Source organism: Ursus arctos, unplaced genomic scaffold (assembly GCF_023065955.2).
Source record: "Ursus arctos isolate Adak ecotype North America unplaced genomic scaffold, UrsArc2.0 scaffold_13, whole genome shotgun sequence".
Taxonomy (NCBI): domain Eukaryota; kingdom Metazoa; phylum Chordata; class Mammalia; order Carnivora; family Ursidae; genus Ursus; species Ursus arctos.
In genome coordinates, this window is record NW_026622797.1 from 27,534,249 (window position 1) to 27,552,228 (window position 17,980).

General features: G+C 40.8%; 1 protein-coding gene and 1 long non-coding RNA gene across 3 annotated transcripts in view; both read right to left on the reverse strand.

The window, feature by feature from the left end:
* Positions 1-5,750, reverse strand: part of LOC130543532 (uncharacterized) — a 28,873-nt gene extending 23,123 nt beyond the window's left edge. The window contains exon 1 of the long non-coding RNA XR_008958938.1: positions 5,655-5,750. This is a non-coding gene — a long non-coding RNA (uncharacterized LOC130543532). The remainder of the gene's footprint in view (positions 1-5,654) is intronic.
* PDE7B (phosphodiesterase 7B) overlaps positions 1-17,980 on the reverse strand; it is a 314,282-nt gene that overhangs the window by 135,665 nt on the left and 160,637 nt on the right. The window lies entirely within an intron of this gene.

The window sequence follows — 17,980 nt, forward strand, 5'->3', positions numbered from 1 at the left end:
TGATTTGTTTGAGAAGAGAAGACACTCTCTCCCTCAGTAACCTCAGGAAGGCTTTTGTGCAGGGAGTGGCATATGAGTGGGGCCTTAAGGAATGGCAGAAGTTGAGAACATGTAGGGAAGTCATTTTAGGCACTGGCAACAATGAACAGAAAGCAAGGGTGAAACTGTGGGATGCTTGTCCTGCCTGGCTCGAATGTAAGTGTTTATGGGGCAACAATGAAAAATAAGACAGGAAAAAGTGAGCTAGTTCCAGAGTATGAAGAGCTTTGAATGCAAGATAAAAGAATTTGGATTTTCTCTGCAGACAATGGAGAAGCACTGAGGAGTCTAAAGAGGGCGGAGACATGTTCTGATTTTCCTTTTGATGTTATTGACCTAAATCAGAGAGTGGAAAGATGAGGCATAGAGAGAGTACTGGAGTTGGAAGCTATTGAGAGATGATAGACAAATCATGAAGTTTGGCCAAGGGCCGTGAAACTGAAGGGAAAGCTGGTGATGAGTGTGAGGTACTTATTGAGGAAATAGCAGCAGTACCAATAGTTATAATAGTCAACATTTACTCAGAAGGTAGTAGGGCTTAGGTTCTTTTCTAGGCACTTTTTTTGGGGGGTGTTATCTCATTTAATCTTCACCTTTTGTGAAGGTACTATTGGCATTCTCTTTTTATAGAAGAAGAAACAGGCGTACAGAGAGGTGAAATCATTTGCCCAGGTTCACACAGTTCAGTAACAGAGAGGTAGGACTTAGGAATGTGAAAATCTCAGCACTGCAACAATGCTCTGGTACTCTTAGTCTATACTATAGACTTAGAACCAATTGGAACTGGACAGTTAGAGGGAACAGTTTTGAACCTAGGTTTCTGCAGGGGTCAGATCATTTATGAAAACAAGAAAGTCAGGTGAAGGACTAGATTTAGTGAAGGTAAGATGATAGGTTCCAGTTTCCACTCAATTTTGTATCACATTTACAAACAGATTAAAGTGCCAATGATTATTATCCAGTACAGCAACAGATTGAGAGCAGGCTAATGTCTACAAGAAGTAGTTTTAGAAAAATGTTATGAATTAATGTCAATTATCTAATGTTAAGACTCACTGATTCTTTGATCAAAGCAATTTGTCCTGCCTTGAATGAATCATTAATGTTGATGAGTGTTTGAAACTATGTTTGAATTTTTACAAATGTTTCTGAATTTTGCCAGTTTTATAGCCAATACTCTGAGTTGATGGAAAGGTTTAAACTAACAAAAGCTTGTTTTCACACTGAAGTTGGAGATAGAACTCCAATTCACCAATTTATAATTGTTCTTGTCTCGATAAGTATTTGATTCCTCCCGGAGTCCCTGGTACCTTGCACAGTCCCTAGTATACACTAAGCATCCAATAAATGTTCCTTGAATTATAATAATAGGAATATTCAATCTTCAACATATTTAATTTATATTATACTTGATACTTGAGATATTTTAAAATAGCACTTTAAATGTCAGTTTGAATTGAAGAGTTCTGGAATCAAAGAATCCTTTTGGAGATTTTCTCCTCTGAAGTGGTTTGATTTTTAGAGCTAAGTATAAAGCAAATTTCTGATATTTTATTCTCCTGGAAAGGCTGAACAAGTTATAATGGCTATGGGGAAAATGAATTTTCTTAGGGAGTTATGTGTTTTTATATTTTCCTGAAGCCAAAGGCTATTGAAATGGGAACACGCTTAATAAATAAGTAAAATATAATGTAAAATTTAGACCAGAGACACCAAAAGAAAGCTAGGTTCCACGGCTACAGAGTTTTTAGTTATTTGGTTGAATTCCAAAATAAAATTATTTATTCAACTATGAATGAATTCTGTTAGGGGATGTCTACCTTACGCTGCTGCGTAGAATCACAATTAGACTAATATGTGTACTCACAGCATTTGAGAAACTGCCTCTTTATTTTCTGTCCTCCTTCCCCCTCCCCAACCAGCCCCCATTCCTGGGCATCCTTCTACCACCATGCCTTAAAGCTTACTTTCTTTTGATAATAGATGGGGAATCTTCCCCTGGGTCTTCCTAGCCCTTGAAGCTTGGATCTAAAACTAAAGCCCACAACATAAGTAGAAAAATGTAAAGGCACACTAGCCTGATTTATTTTGCATATAATATAGTTTTTCTGGTTTGACCAAGATTTATACTATATCATGAGTTCCTTTGTCCCTGTATGTATAATCAATAAAGTGATGTCTTGGTTTAAATTTAAATTACCCAGCATGTGGTCTGACTATGTCAGTTTTGGGGACTACAGTTGGGTGATGGAGATCCTGATCTGGTTCTAACACAGGATCTGTGTGTGACCCTGAACAAATTGTTTAGTCTCTAGTCTACTATTTACCTTTTTGAGTTAACTAGATAATTAGACTACCCTTTGTTTCATAAAGGGAAAATGATGTATTAAGAAAATTAAATAATTGGGTACAATCCAATGAATGAAGTTGATGCTCCAACTTTGGGCATGCTGATAACTTCCAGAGCTCTCTCCAGGGCAAACAGTGCCTTCACCAACGCCCAGATGCATGCATCCCGGCATGTGCAGATGATGAGCCCCACTTCCTCCTGTCATCCGCCATTCCCTCATCCAGCATATTGCCGTGATAGCCATTGTTAGTCTCCATCCAATGGCCATCTGAAGATGGCAGGAAGATATTCACACATGCAAGCTCCTCCCTAGTATGTCCTTGTTCCCTTTAGGAGACACTGTTCCCCTCTGTCTTCCATTACTCACAGTTCAGTGAATCTCATCTTAAAATCTCTCATGAATACATGCTTATGTATTCCCATAAATTCTTTTGCTCTCTCCCTTTATTACCTAAGAAAAATTCCAGAGCACTTTTCCATTTCACTTGCGAGAAACAAAGTTCCAGTCTTGTCTAAGAAGTATGAGTAAAAATAATCATGCTCCTCTCTAAGGAAATTTAAGGTTGCATTCAATTCATTGAGAAACAGTGGCACCCATCTCTAAGGTCCTCAAGATTGTTGGTTCTATCCAGAATTTCTTCAATTTCATGGTTTTAAAACACATAAACCTATTTATCTGTTAACGCAAGCAGTCAAGATATACATAGAATGCTATAATTTTTAGTTTCCCTGTATGCAGTTATAGCATGGCAAAAAATGTGTGCTATAAATGTAACATCTATACAGGTCAAGACAGCAGAGAGAAGGAAATAAATGACTTTGGGGGACGATTCGGGGATGTGGGTGTGGAGATCAGGAAAGTCATTACAAAGAAAGGGATGCTTGAGCTGGACTTTGTAGTTTGAATAAAAAAGTTTTTAGTTGGCTAAGTCAAAGAAAGACATTCCAAGCATCAGGCAAGACTCAGAGATAGGGCACCACTTGTGCATTTTGAGGAACAGGAAGTTGTTTAGCATTGGCAAAGTATGAATTATTTGAGGGTTCTGAGGCAAGGGTCAGATTTAAGACAGAGGGAGAATGGGAGGGAGAGAGAGAGGGGGGAGAGAGAAAAAGAGAGAGAGATCACCGTGTGTCTTGGTGTTTTTTTGACAAGCTTTGTACCATAAAACACTGTACACTAACTGAACATAGCTTAAACCATCTCTTTCTAAAAATGAAAGCATGCCAGATTTGGGGAAGTATTCTCCAAGTGTTCCCGAGGCCCTCACCATCGTGCTGTTCTGGGTAGAATGGTACAGAGCTCCTGGTTCGAGAAGGAGCTGCAGCAGCAGGGACAAGATGAGAGAAAGTAAGAGACAATTTGGAAAGTGAAGCCACTTGTCTTTGGGGCTGTACCATGTGGCCCATGCTGCTGCCAATGTGGACAATAAAGTCTCATGCCCATGCCAGAAAGCCCCTCATCTCCTTGAGAATGCGAAGGCAGGGCAGGAAGAAGAGGAGGTAGAGGGTGTTGGAGTAGAGCATGCCTCTCTGCAGGCAGGATAAAGGGGGCACAGACCCGGGAACAGCCACCGAAGTGGCTGCTGAGAGATTCCACAGAAAGTGAGGCAGTGGTCCGGGATTAATTAAGACTCCACTAGTCAACTTTGTAACATTCAGAAAAAGTCCCTTTTAAGTGATAAAAAGTTACGGGAGTTCTATTTTCTGTCTGAAGTATTGTTTTTTCGAGAAATTAGACCCCCACTGCCATATAATATAAATAATAACATAAACCTATCCCCAACACATACTAACATCTGTTGGATTAGGTAGTTTTATCAAAGGCATAATGTGAGATATGAATTTTAATCATTTAATTTACTGAAACAAACCAAGAGTGGTAACAGTTGAAGTGTCATAGTTAAGTTTTCTGTCCAGGTGGGTTTTTACACTTTTCTTGTACTACTCACATGAAATACGAGATGGCTTTGGCATTACCTCAATTCTTCTGACCAGGACCCATTTCCCTGGGCATCTGTCTCCTACTTGCCACATAAACCTCAGTCTCATCGGTTTTCTTCTCATTCCTAAGTACTCATTGTTTACTAGAGACCAGCAGTATTTTTTTCCTTCCTTTCAAATCTTTTTTGTTGTTGTTCAGAACATTATTTTGTAATGATATTCTTTTTTAGATTATTAGGCAACTTTAAAAAGTTTCTGCATAAATTATTAAAATAAAATGAGTCGCGTTTTGATTTCCTCGTCCCTTCCCATAAGCAAGAGAGAGGTAATTTTTGGTTTATCTTTCCTGTCTAGGCTCCCACCTCTCACCACCAATGGTCTGTCAGGATTCCACTGCATAGGGCTAGCCAAGACTCCAAATGCATAAACGCATGCTCATATTTGTTCTTCTAAAGTGAACCACCACTTTCCGAAATATCTACCAACACATTCCCTAAAGGAAGAGAGCACCCTATAGCCAGTTACACTTTCTTAGTTTCGGGTTTTATCAGAGCCTCTTCGGATCCTTCACAGGGACTCTAGGTGTCTTTGTGGTTGCGGTGCCGGCTGTCAGAAACACAGCCAGGTTCTCCACAACTGTCCTAAACACAGTACATTCTTATAATATGACAGAGTCCCTATGAGTCATCATTTCCACATTTGTGAGGTAGTTGATTTTTCCTGGTATCACTGGGGGAATCTGTATTATTGACTGTCATGCCCAAAAGGGAAACCGAGGCAAGGAAGTTTGCCAGCTTTCCCAGGACAGATAAAGCTTCCAGGCCAAATCCGTCCTGGGAACCCTATGCACACTGTAGCGCCATAGTTAAAAATTGGAAAATGTGTTTTACTTTATAAAAAGCATGACAAAGAGCAGCCCAGATAGAATATTGTCTTGGAGAGAACTCTGACTTGTCAATAAGGAATTGCAGAGACAGGATGGCCATTAAAGAGCATCCAAGTCCACCCCCACCTTCTTTGATGGGGGCTGAAGTTCAGGAAATTTCACTTGTTTAAGCCGAAGGGCAATCAAGTGTGAGCTGAGCCCAGAGCCCAGGTTACTTGATTCCGTCTATTAATGCTCCTCCTACCACATCTTTCTTAATTTTAAGATGCATTTCTACAATAAAGCAAACATTCATTAATCACAGCCCTCGAACCCCGCGCTGCAGTTTGTCGTCCTGCCTTCTCTCGGTTTTCTGGCTTGGGCTCTGCCAGGAAGGGACCGACAGTCATCAGCCTTGGCCCCGGTACCTTTCGGCACCTCACCTCACCGTCAATTTACCTGCAAAGCTGTGGAGAGCATCTTCGTTCTCCAGGACGCCTCTCTGTTTGGTCGCCTGCAGCTCACTTTTGGATTTCCACACCAGCTTTACCATCCTGATCATCTCGGGCAAGTCCCAGGGCAGCGGCCCCTGCTGGCACCCCGGCCGGCCGCCCGCGGAGGAGGGCAGCACACCTTCTGGGGCCGTCCACCTCCTGCCTAGCTCCGCCGAGTGGAAGTAGCGCTCTAGCACAGGCATTCTGCCCCGGGGCCCCGCCGGGGAGCTGGGGCTGCTGCTGCCGGGGCCGCCGCGGCCGCCGCCGCTACCAGCGGGGACAGTCTCCCCAGGCAGGGGAAGGCGAAGCCCTGGGAAGTCTCCTCCGGCTCCGGAAAGGCAAGCCTCCTCCAGCCTGGCACAGCCTCCCTGTCGCTCCGTCCCTCGCAAAGGCTGCCGGCGCGGCGACTCGCTTGGCCAGGTCTCTCGCCGGTGAGAAGTGTTCCCGGGCGCCTTCCTTGGAGATGGGGCGCGCTCTCCCCCTGCTCTCTCGGGCACTGGCTGCTCCTCGGCGCTTAATTAATCCCAGGCTGCAGCTGGGACGGCGGCAGGGGGTACAGCCATCGAGGCTTTAGTGTTTGCCTCTCCTCCTCGATTCATGTGCTCCCAATTCTCCTTTGGTGCTTGTCAAAGTTTGTCAAGTGGCTTGTTCAGCCGCTAAGGTCTTCAGGCAAAGAAGCGGGGCTCCCCTTTGCCAGCCTCTCACGGGGGTCCTCCAGAGGCCGCTTATCTGAAGGTGTCAGGTGAAGAGTCACCCCTGTGGTGCAGGAAGCCTAGAAACTCCCCCCCCCCGCCCCCTCCCCCCCCCAGCTCCGGGCCGCGCGAGTCCCAAGGAGCTCTTGGAAAACGGGAAGCTGCGCACCGGCAGAACCAATTTGCAGCTGCTGCTCTCTGGAAGGTCTGGCCGGGGGCCACCTTGCCTGTCCACTAGGTCTGCCCTGGGCTGGGGTTACGCAGAAGGCTCCGGGATGGAGCCTCAGCACCACGGGTCACACACTCCCCTCCTGCACCCCCTCTCCCTCTGCTGTCATTCGGTTCTCAGCAAACCTAACTGGGTTTTGGCCTATTAGTCAAATCCCTTTGTAACCTCAGCTGCCCTTCAGCTGGAAGGGAAGTAACTTTGAATCACATTCCAAAGCTAACTCTGACAGAAGTGACTTAGGGAAGCATCAAGATCCTCATGTGAACGTGCAGTGGGGGCGTATAGTCCGGACACGTAATTTGGGATTGCTAGAAACCCATTTCAAAGGAAAACAACGATAATTTTAAATGCTCTTCATGGGGGGGGGGCGCACACATGGCAGTGAAAAGAAAGGGGAGACTGTTGCAGATCCACTTTCCAGACCCAGAGCGCTCTGGACTTCCTATGTGGGCCACTAACTGCTGTGCCCCCGCCTGTGTGCGGTTCAATTGAGGACAATCATGCGCCACGCTGTTCGGCCCCACGGCTCCGAGGTGGAGACACCAACCCTGGAAGTCAGAACCCATTCAACAAAAGGGGGTGCCCCCTGTAGCTTGCGTGAAAAGCCCCAGACATAAATGAAAGTGGGGTGGTATTGTGTTCGGCACCTTTGTCAGCAAATTGGGTTTGTAGGAACAATTTGAACTTGAACATTCATGTGGATAGCTCCTGTTTTCTTGGAGGCCATCGCAACAAGCCCAACTTTTTCTCCTCTTCACATCTCTGCGTTGCAAAGTGCTTTATTTTGCTTGGCATTTTGTTTTGCTGAGGTACAATCTGTTGTTCCTGCTCTACATTTCTTGCCGGGCAGGTTTATCACACAATCATTTGATGTTTCTTTAGGGGAGAGGAGACTTTGGGGAAAGGAAAAAGACCATTGTAGGGTATGTTTTATTTTCAACGCCCTCACCTCGTTTTTTTACAGTTTGACATCAGTGAAGGCTACTGTTATTTTGTCGTTATCATTATTCCTCTAAGCCTGTGGTTAATAAGTTTAGTTTTCCACCCTAAGTTAAGTGCCTTTTCTTTTTCTGGATGGAAAAACACACTGGTAAACCAACTCTCTTTCCCAATAGGTAAAGAGTCATCACCATCCTTTGAGAGCATAAAACCACAATAAAAGACATTGAAGACACTATTCTTTGTGAATTTCATTACTGAAATATTGATCAGACAGCTCTTCTTGTAACAACCAGGTATTCACTCAACCCAATTAGGGAATAATCAGTGATCCACTTATGAGAAAGATGTGCCTTTTTTTTTTTTTAACTTCCCTCGTTGTTAAGGGATGAAAGGATTTAAGCATCAGTGTGCTACTTCCACCACTTCTGACAGCCCTTCCAATTCTTATCTGACACTTCTATCAGACTGCGGCATTAAGACTCTCTAGATTTGAAATGATTTTATTTAATAAGCACATGTAGGCTGTTGCACTCTATTAGCATATTTCCTGGATAATGTCTTAAACTCACTCCTCAGTCACAAACTTCCTTGACATAACAACTAAAGAGTTTCCTAAGTGTTCAACTATTTTTATTTTTGTTCAGCTATTTTGTAATAGTACTTAGCATCAGGATATCCTGACCCTTGGAACAAAGGGGTTAAGAACAAAGAAAACAAATATATGATATAATATGTCACACACGCTAATGTATTAAGAATACAACTCTTCATGGAACATTTCCTTAAGAATGACATTTTAAAAAATCCAAGCATATAAATTTCCACTGTATTCTCTGTATTGTTTTGCATATTTCCTTGTAAAAATATCTTAGAGAAGTTACAAAATGTTGGATCATTGAAGATGAATACATCCTAATAGAGATGAGTTAGAGCCAAGCAAACACCATCTCAAATTTTTCATTTCCAAGAAGGAATCTACTTTGAAGGTTTAAAAATTGAAAAGGTTGCAGAATTCTTAAAAAAAATTCTCCTTAATATGGGATTATCTTCATCCCATGGTAGAAGTGCAAAAATACCACAAGAAAGGTCATTCTCATGGTATTTCTGTCTCACATAGAAACAGGAAGTCCAGGAAATCTTGCGGGAAAGCTTGGCTCAGGAGATTTTTGGCTCAACTGCAGGCTCAAGAGATTGGGATAAACTGACAAGATGCTAGTACTTGGGACTAAAATTATTATGCCACACAATTCTCTAACAAGTGGTTTTGTTACATTTCATAGCTAGTATAGGCTGTGATCTTTTTTGTCCTTCAGAGAATTACTTTGGAAAAGCATGCCTATAAAGCTGTGATTTTAACCTTCCTCAGTGAGTACTATTCACCTTGAGGTATACCTGTAGCCAGAAGTTTGGATCACTGGGGATGGGGAAAAGGGGCTGGTGAGAAGGTTCTATATCCAGCGGAGCCATGGAGCAAAGAGGTCTCATCGATGTGACTTGCAAGGATTCTTACACATCTTAATACCTGTAATTAATGGGCTACTGATAGAACATTTTAAACTTTCAAAATAACCTTATTTTTAATTTCAGGCATTGTGAGCCAACCTAACTTTCCATTAAAAGGAAAACAGGGTAGGTTTTTTTTTGTGCATGTAAAAGAAATGTAATGAGAACTAACCAAGTCAAAGACAGCTTGTTCCAATGGTTCCTAATTCTACCAAAAATACTTCGCTATGTGTTTGCAGCTATAATGGAAAGAATTTATAACCACAATACTAAAGTTCATGGCCAAGAACAAAGATTCCAAGACATAATGATTTAGAACCTGGATTATTTTGAAGAATTTCTAGTGTTCTGGGGGCTATGTAAAAATCTTGTAGACTTGTGGGTGTTCTAGTCATTAAGCAGATACATCTTTATTATATGTGATTTTAAAAAAGAAGTATTAACAATATTAAATATTTCTAAGCATTTTAAGAAACATTTTTTAAAAGATTTATTTATTTATTTGAAAGAGAGAGAACATATGTGTGCAAGTGGGGGGAGGGGCAGAGGCAGAGACTCTTCAAGCAGATTCCCTGCCATGACCTGAGCTGAAACTGAGAATCAGATGCTTAACCAAGTAAGCCATCCAGGTGCCCCAAGAAATGTATTTTTAAATGGAAACTTGGAAATATATACTTATTTTGATTTTTTTTGTAATTTTGAATTTATTAACAGATTCTCACAAGACTTCATTTTAATGGAAATCTTCTCACTTAGATATTTTGGCAATACTATATATACTTATGGAACCCCATTCTGCCTCTATCTTTAAAGAAAAATTTCAAATTATTGAGGGAGTTTATTAATTTGTCCAGACCTTTCCTCTCCATCAGTTCAAATACAGATGTGTAAACACTCACACATACACACGCACACACACACACGCACACACACACACAAACACACACACGAGTACCCTGGTTTCACAAATGCAATTCAAATGAAATTCAAAATGGGCAAGGAAGGAAAAACAGGTCTTTCAACTTTGTCTAATGTAGTTTAAGTAGAAGAAGCTCGAACAATTTACAGTGTCCTTCAAAAGAAATAGAAATGTAATAACTTTGGCCTTAACTAATCTCAAGGAATGATGACAGCAAATAGGGAAAGGGACTTGGTCTGCAGACCGACCACATAAGGCCACACACATCTCCACTGTCACATGGAAAGGGAGGAGAGTGGACAGGGCAAGATGAAGAAAGATGAGGTAGGAAAAATAGATTCATAGTTTGATTTCACAACAGGTGTTTAAACTATGACCAAGTCTTCTCTAATTCACTTTGCAGATATGTATTAATAATGAGAGCAAGAGCAGACGGGAGAACCTCTTATATAACCCTTTTCGGGCACCGGGGACCTGCCTGGCCTCCCCACCCTAGGTTCCGGTTTTCACTGTGCGTTACCCCTTTTTCCATTTCTTTGCTTTACTCATTTAAAGAGAAAAAACCAGGGTTTACCTGGCATGAGATATCTCTCCTGGCTCTCAGACATCTTAACTAATGCTAAGTTTACTGTATCTGACAGTTAACCCATATCAAACGAGTCTGGTAACACAGGGATTGAGAACAAGATGGCAAGAAGACTTGATTGTCTCTACTTTGCTCCTCCTCCCTGCTGTTGAAAACCCATACATAAAAAAAGACATCATTTTGTGGTAAAAACAACAACAACAACAAACCCTCAAAACAAACGATTCCCCCATCCCTTGCTATTCTCCCCATTATTGAACATCTGATACTTTGCTGTGTGACAATGGTATCCTCTGGCTGAAGGCTTTCTAGGATTTCAGAACTTATTTCCAATTGGGGAAGATTCTAAGTGGAGTAATTTCATAATTTCATATTGTGATGTGTCAACTTCTGAATAAATAGCTACAGCAATGAAATCACCAAAGCAGCCCTCTAAGACTACTTAGGGTGACAAAAAGTATGTTTTGATCTCAACTCACCACCGAGCTTTGCCTCAAACTTAGCGACTTCTCCATAAATGGGTATGGTGTGAGTAACCACCTTACCCATCACACTGGGATCTTGTAAAAATAAAATTAGATTAACCTGTGAGGTAATTTAAAACCATAATGCACTATAACTTTTTAAATGATTATTTTTAAGCTATAAGAAATTAAATTGACAAGTTACCTGAACTCAGCTTTAGGCTATGTTTTCCTGGGATCTATTAGATAGCTGAAAAGTCACCTACCCAACCCTTGAAGTAGGTCCTACTTTGGAAATTCATGTTCCCCAAGAGAATGCAGGAGCAGAGGAAATCAAAGGCAGGCGTCTTGAGGTGCTGGACAGTGGCCCAATGGGAGAGGTAGTGAGGGATTTAACGTATAAAGGTGGGGTAAAGAAGACAAAATGATTGAAGTGTGAATGAGAACAGATAGATAAAGAACAAAATATGTGCTAAAAAAATAAAAGGTCTCAACAGAATAAATGTTCATTGTAACTGTCTTTTGGAGGTGTGCAAACAGCCCATAAATCACACCTAGGGTCTCAGCCTGCATGATCTGCACCGTCATTATTATTTACTATTCTGGTTAATACCGTATAGGTTCCCTTGCTTGGGAATTTCAATTTCAGCACACAGTGACTAATGGTACATTTGATGTTCACGAGCTATACAGCTCTGTGTCATATGCTGTGGTTGTGAACATGTGTGTCCAGGCCTTCCACTGGCCTCATTTTCCTAGACTAATTTATGTGGGCCTCAAATTTTTCACTTGGGGGTCTGTATGCCTCAAGCATTTTTATAATTTGTTTTTAAAAGATTTTGCTTATTTATTTGAGAGAGAGAGAGAGAGAGAGACCATGAGTGAGGGGGAGAGGAGCACAGGGAGGAGGAGAAGCAGACTCCCCACTCCCAGCAGGTAGCCCAAAGAGGAGCTTGATCCCAGGACCCTGAGATCATGACCTGAGCCGAAAGCAGATGCTTAACTGACTGAGCCACCCAGGCAACCCTATATATATATTTTAAAGATTTTATATATTTATTTGAGAGAGAGAGAGAGAGAGCAAGCAGGGGGGAGGGAGAGAGAAACTCAAGCAGACTCTGTGCTGAGTGTGGAGCCCAATGCTGGACTTGATTCCATGACCCTGAGATCATGACCTGGGCTGAAACCAAGAGTGGGATGTTCAACCGACTGCGCCACCCAGGTGCCCCACATTGTAATAACTTTGATTGCTCCTTGCTGATCTCTGTTTAATTGATGTGTTTTTAAAAGAAGTGGAGTGTGTAAAACAAAATATAATATTTAAAAATTAGCCTAAGCAAAGTCTGAAATACATTTTTTTTTTTTTTGCCAGTGGGAATACAAATTTTGGAAACTCTCAAGAGTTAGGTCAAGCGGAGTAGACCTCAAGGAGGCTGGAGGGCAGATGATCTAGACATCCCTCAAAGAAATGCTGAGGAATGCCTGAATGAGTTTTCCCCCCTCTTTAACAGTAGTAGTAATAATAATAATAATACCTCAACCACTAATAAGATATAGAGAGATTATTAATACAGCATAAAAGGAAAGTGAGAGGATGATAAAAAACAAAATCTTCTAACAGGACCTCTTTGTTCCCTTGGCCTTCATTTATGCTTATGTTTATGGAGTTCAAAGTCAATTCAGGAGAAGGAAATTTCAACTGCTACATGTGTAGGGAGTATAATCTTACTGCCTCTTCAAAATATTCTCTTTTTTTTCTCTATCACTTATTACCTCCTGGTGATTATGAATTAATCTATGAAAATATCTATGCCTGAAGATATCTCTCAGGTGCTATCCCAGGGCAATGGTTCTTAAATTGCTAGTGTGCATACAAAAGACCTGGAGATCCTATTAAGTGCAGAGTCTGATTGGGCAGGTCTGGGTGGGGAGCTGAGACTCTGCATTTCTATCAAGTTCCCTGTTTTTGCAAGGTTGCTGTTGGTGGGCCATACTCTCAGTCCCAAGGCTAGAGGGCTACTATGTAGCAGATACTTTCTGCCTCTTCCATATTAGTTATTTATGAAAGAACATGCAGCTAGAGTCCTAATCTTTACAGATACACATATTGGGACTCTTGAAACAATCAATACTGGCTCAGGTCAAACACTCTCAATTAGAAATAAACAACCGGAACTACAGTGTAAGAGCAGGACTGTGTTCGGCGACATTCATGACATTGAACAACTACTTGGCTTTTCAATTTTGTTTCATTCATTCATTTCTTTTCCCGCATGAATTAATTGTAAAAATACGATTGAAAGTACACTATAAGCCACTGTGATGAATAATACATATGATGGAGTCTTTTTTTTTTTTTTTTTAAAGATTTTATTTATTTATTTGAGAGAGAGACAGCCAGCGAGAGAGGGAACACAAGCAGGGGGAGTGGGAGAGGAAGAAGCAGGCTCCCAGCGGAGGAGCCTGATGTGGGGCTCGATCCCACAACGCCGGGATCACGCCCTGAGCCGAAGGCAGACGCTTAACGACTGAGCCACCCAGGCGCCCCTCATATGATGGAGTCTTAACTTCAAACCAAATAGCTATTTTTGAAAATCTTTTCTCACCAAATGTGAAGCAAAATCTGCTTAGGCCAATTTTGCCATTCCTCCTTCTTTCCAGTACTTTTTGTGCTCCTATTGCTATGTTCAGAACAGTCAGAACACAGGCAAGACTCTGAGTCTTTGATCTCCATCATTAGGGATACTCTCACCAAGACTTCTCCTTCATTTGATTTATTAGAGGTCTATGTAAAGTGGTCTTTGGATGAAGCCTGGCAATCCTTCCCAATGTGATATTCCAGGCACGAGTGAATGGTAGCCAGATGATTCCACTAAGCAAAGATGGAAAAAAAGAAAGTAGGCATTCATGGCATTACAACCAGCAGCCAGTGGTGCTGCTGACTCAGAGAAACAGACGGCAATGTCACAGCCACAGCAAAACACAAAACACAAGAGATAAATAAGATAAACTCTGCAACAGGCTGCACTCTTTATCAGGTATCGCTCAGAATCTATGCAGCTCCAGGCATAGTATTTGTGGGAAAGTGATGCCAGAAGCAAGAAGCATGTGAAATCAACTGGAAGATGAGGGTAATCAAGAGCATAGGCTAGAACACCACCACTTTTACGTAATTAAGAATTTGTACGGTTAACTAAGAATGCGTAGAATAAACGAAAGCATCTGCTGGTAATTGGAAACACAGTTTGGTGTATTTTTTTTCCCCATTGTCTTTCCCGGTTCTTTCTAAGGCTAAGTCCTTTGCTATGATTACGAACACCTATATTTCCTGTTGTTCCCTGGGGGGGAACTAAAAAACAGGGAAGAGAAAAGCTGGAAGATACTAGATTAAAAGTAATATATATGATGGTTATTCTTTCGGATAATTTTGGACCCCTTTTTCCTCTGTGATGGAAGGAGAATCAAGATAAGGTGAGGCCACTTAATAGATAGCATGTAGACAATAGAGAACGCATTGTCCGTATAGAACAGTACAGGCATTCTCACCAGCCCCCTCCCCTTTTGATATGTAGTGTTGCTGGAAGAATAATAGTAGCACCATCATCAAGGAAAGAACGCCTAGCACACTAGAATATTTGAAACATTGATGCATGTATAAGCTCTTCATCATGAAAAGATTCTTTAAGAATTTCTTTTCGGGAACTTTCTTTTCCAGCCCACGTTCAAAGCTAACTAAATTTTCCTTCTTCTATTTCATAAATTATCTAAAATGATTGCATATTCTTCTGCCTACATCATATAGTTCCTAACTGGTACCACCCTACTTTCTTACCTGAACCTCTGAGTCCTCCTACTCTCTGTTCTCCATAACCACCTTGCTGGGTCCATTCTGCAGCCTGATAATGAGACTTCTTGTATTTTTTGTTCTCTGATCCATCTCTGCTTTGATGTTAATGTCTTGTTGCCTATTTAAGTGTAAGGTAAAATACACCTACTTTTGACTTCCATATGTTCACATACCTTGCTACTCTTACATCTGTGTATCTTGATTAGAGTATAAGGGGGTAACTCCAGAATCACCTTTTAATAATGCCTTTTTAATAATGCTGTTATCATTTTCTATTCTGCTTTCAAACTTTGAGGAATCAATTGATTTGAGCTATTATTAAAATGTGTTTTTCATTTTTTAAAAATATGAACCATTTATTTGAGCAAATCTTTTGCAGGAAATAAACCAATGTGCTTCTATATTTTTTGTCTTTTTTTGAATTAAATGAGCCCCAAAAATGTGTTTTTCAAATCTCTCATTAAATATTAAAAAAAAAAAGCTTCAGTGAAGTCTTATTTATCTTTAATGGTTGTGGCATTGTGAATTGGACGTACTTTATGACCATGTCATTTTCAAATATGTAACAAGTGAAAAATGATGAAAATATTAATATTAACCCAGCACAAAGAGAATTATTACTTATAAATATAGTCTAAATCCCTCTGTTGGGCATATAATGCTTTCAAAAATAGGTTCCCACTCACCTAGTTCTGTAAACTCACTGAGCTTACATTTGACACCCAATATTTCTATGAAAATGATATTGTTGTCTGGACATGCCAGATGTGCTGTCGTATTTTGTATGGTAGGCAGAATATTGGCCTCCCAAGATGTCTACATCCTAATGCCTAGAACCTGTGGATATCTTAGGTTACATGGCAAAAAGGAATGAAGGTAGCTGATGCAATTAATGTTGCTAATGAGCTGACATTAAGATAGGAAAACACTCCTGGATTATCACATGGGCCCAGTGAAATCACAAGGGTCCTTAAATGTGGAAGAGGGAAGCGGGAGGGTCAGTGTCAGAGTGGTGAGATGTGAGACTCACTGGCCATCGATGGCTTTGAAGACAGAAAGGAGCCCTCCAGCCAAGTAATGAGGACAGCTTCTAAAAGATAGAAAAGGCAAAAACCAGACTGCCTCTTAGAGCCTCCAGAAAGGAATGAAGGTCTGTGGACACCTTAATTTTGGCCCAGTGAAACCCATTTCAAACTTCTCATCTCCAAAACTATAAGATAATAAACACATGTTGTTTTAAGCCACTAAATGTGTGGTAATTTGTTATGGAGCCTTAGGAAATGAATATATTGTCGCTCACTTTGTTGGGAAAGATTTTCCCATTCATCAAATTCAGAAAAAGATCCCATTTTCTTCATGAAATCTTCGTGTTCCACTTCAAATTGCCTTTTCTGTTTAAACAAAGCAGGCACCTCTTATCCATTTGTAAGATAACTTCATTTGTATCACTATTTGCCTCTGATGCTCTGTCTCGTCTTCCAATTAAGACAGAAGGGACCATTATTTCATACTTTGCAACATAAAGCCCTCGTGATATACCCTTCATTTATCCATCAATTCATTCAACCAGCATTTACTGAGTGGTTCTCAAATTATTGAGTGCCCCATGCTAAGTGATTGATATATACAAACTTGGACCCTATACTTAAAGTTAATTACAAATTTAATGGAGAAACAGTGAATTTTAGTGCTACAGTGTCAATGTGGACACAACAGGTCTCAGTTTGTGTTTGTTCTTAATAATGATGATGAGCAACTATTTTCAGAACATTTTTTCCATATCTTGACATTGAGGGCAAGGTTGAGAAATCTATTTAAAACTTAAAAAAATTGTCAACTGTATTATATAGAGTTTGTGTCTAGCCAGGAAAACATGGGTGGTTAGTTATATTTTTGCTAATTATTTTTTATTTGCTGATGGAATTTTCAAAAGTTTAGCTGCAATGATTTTAAAATTTCAAGACTATTCTCACTACTTTTCTTAAGTGAGTTGATACTGTGTTCCCAGCAAATTGGTAGCTTAGGAAAAGTTATTCTAAGAGAGCAAAGAAAGACAAATCATGCAGCGTTAGGGTTTTAATGGACTTTAGAAACAAATCAACCGTTTCAGTTAGATCATGTCTTAGCTTCAGCTGCTACAGTAAAGGACCAAAGACTGGGTGGTTTCAACGACATAAATTTATTTCTCACAGCTCTGGAGTCTAGAAGTCTGAAGTCATTGTCAAGTTCTGGTGAGGGTCCTCATCCTGGGGCTGCCGTGTACTGTACCCTCATATAGTAGAGAGAGATGTCACCTTTCTAGAGGCTTTTCTTACAAGGACACTAATCCCATTCATGAGGGTTCTACTCTCATGACGTATTTATCTTCCACAGACCCCATCTCCTAATACTGGAATTAGCGTTTTAACATATGAATTTTGGCAGGACACAAACATTCAATCCATAGCAGATCATTTTCTAATTTTGCCCATAATGAAGCGTTATCCAGACACCGTAAGCCCTGAATTCCCACAGACCTGAGTAGAAGCATTTCCTCCGAGTGCTTATGTACCTGGTCACTGTACTAACCATTTAAGTGAAATGCCTTATTTTATCTTTACGAGAGAACCCAGAAGAGGTAGGTACTATCATGACCCCCCATCCCTCAAGAAAGTAATTTGCTCAAGATTCATCTGCTATCGAGCTTTAGAAGGGTGATTTGAACCATCACAGGCTGATTCTAGAGCACTCCCTATTAACACTGTGCTATAATACCTGTGTGGTTAAGGTATTGGAGAAAGCAGTAGGAACTCTGCTTGATTCATAGATTGCAACTATATCTGGTTCTATCAGAATAAACACTTAAGTGAGGAAAGTCAGAAGGAAAGAATAATTATGACACACCAGCACCTATTTCTTTTTTTTTTTAATGTTTTTTTATTATATTATGTTAGTCACCATACAGTACATCCCTGGTTTCCGATGTAAAGCTCGATGATTCATTAGTTGCGTATAACACCCAGTGCACCATGCAACCCGTGCCCTCCTCACTACCCATCACCAGTCCATCTCATTCCCCCACCCCCTCCCCTCTGAAGCCCTCAGTTTGTTTCTCATAGTCCATAGTCTC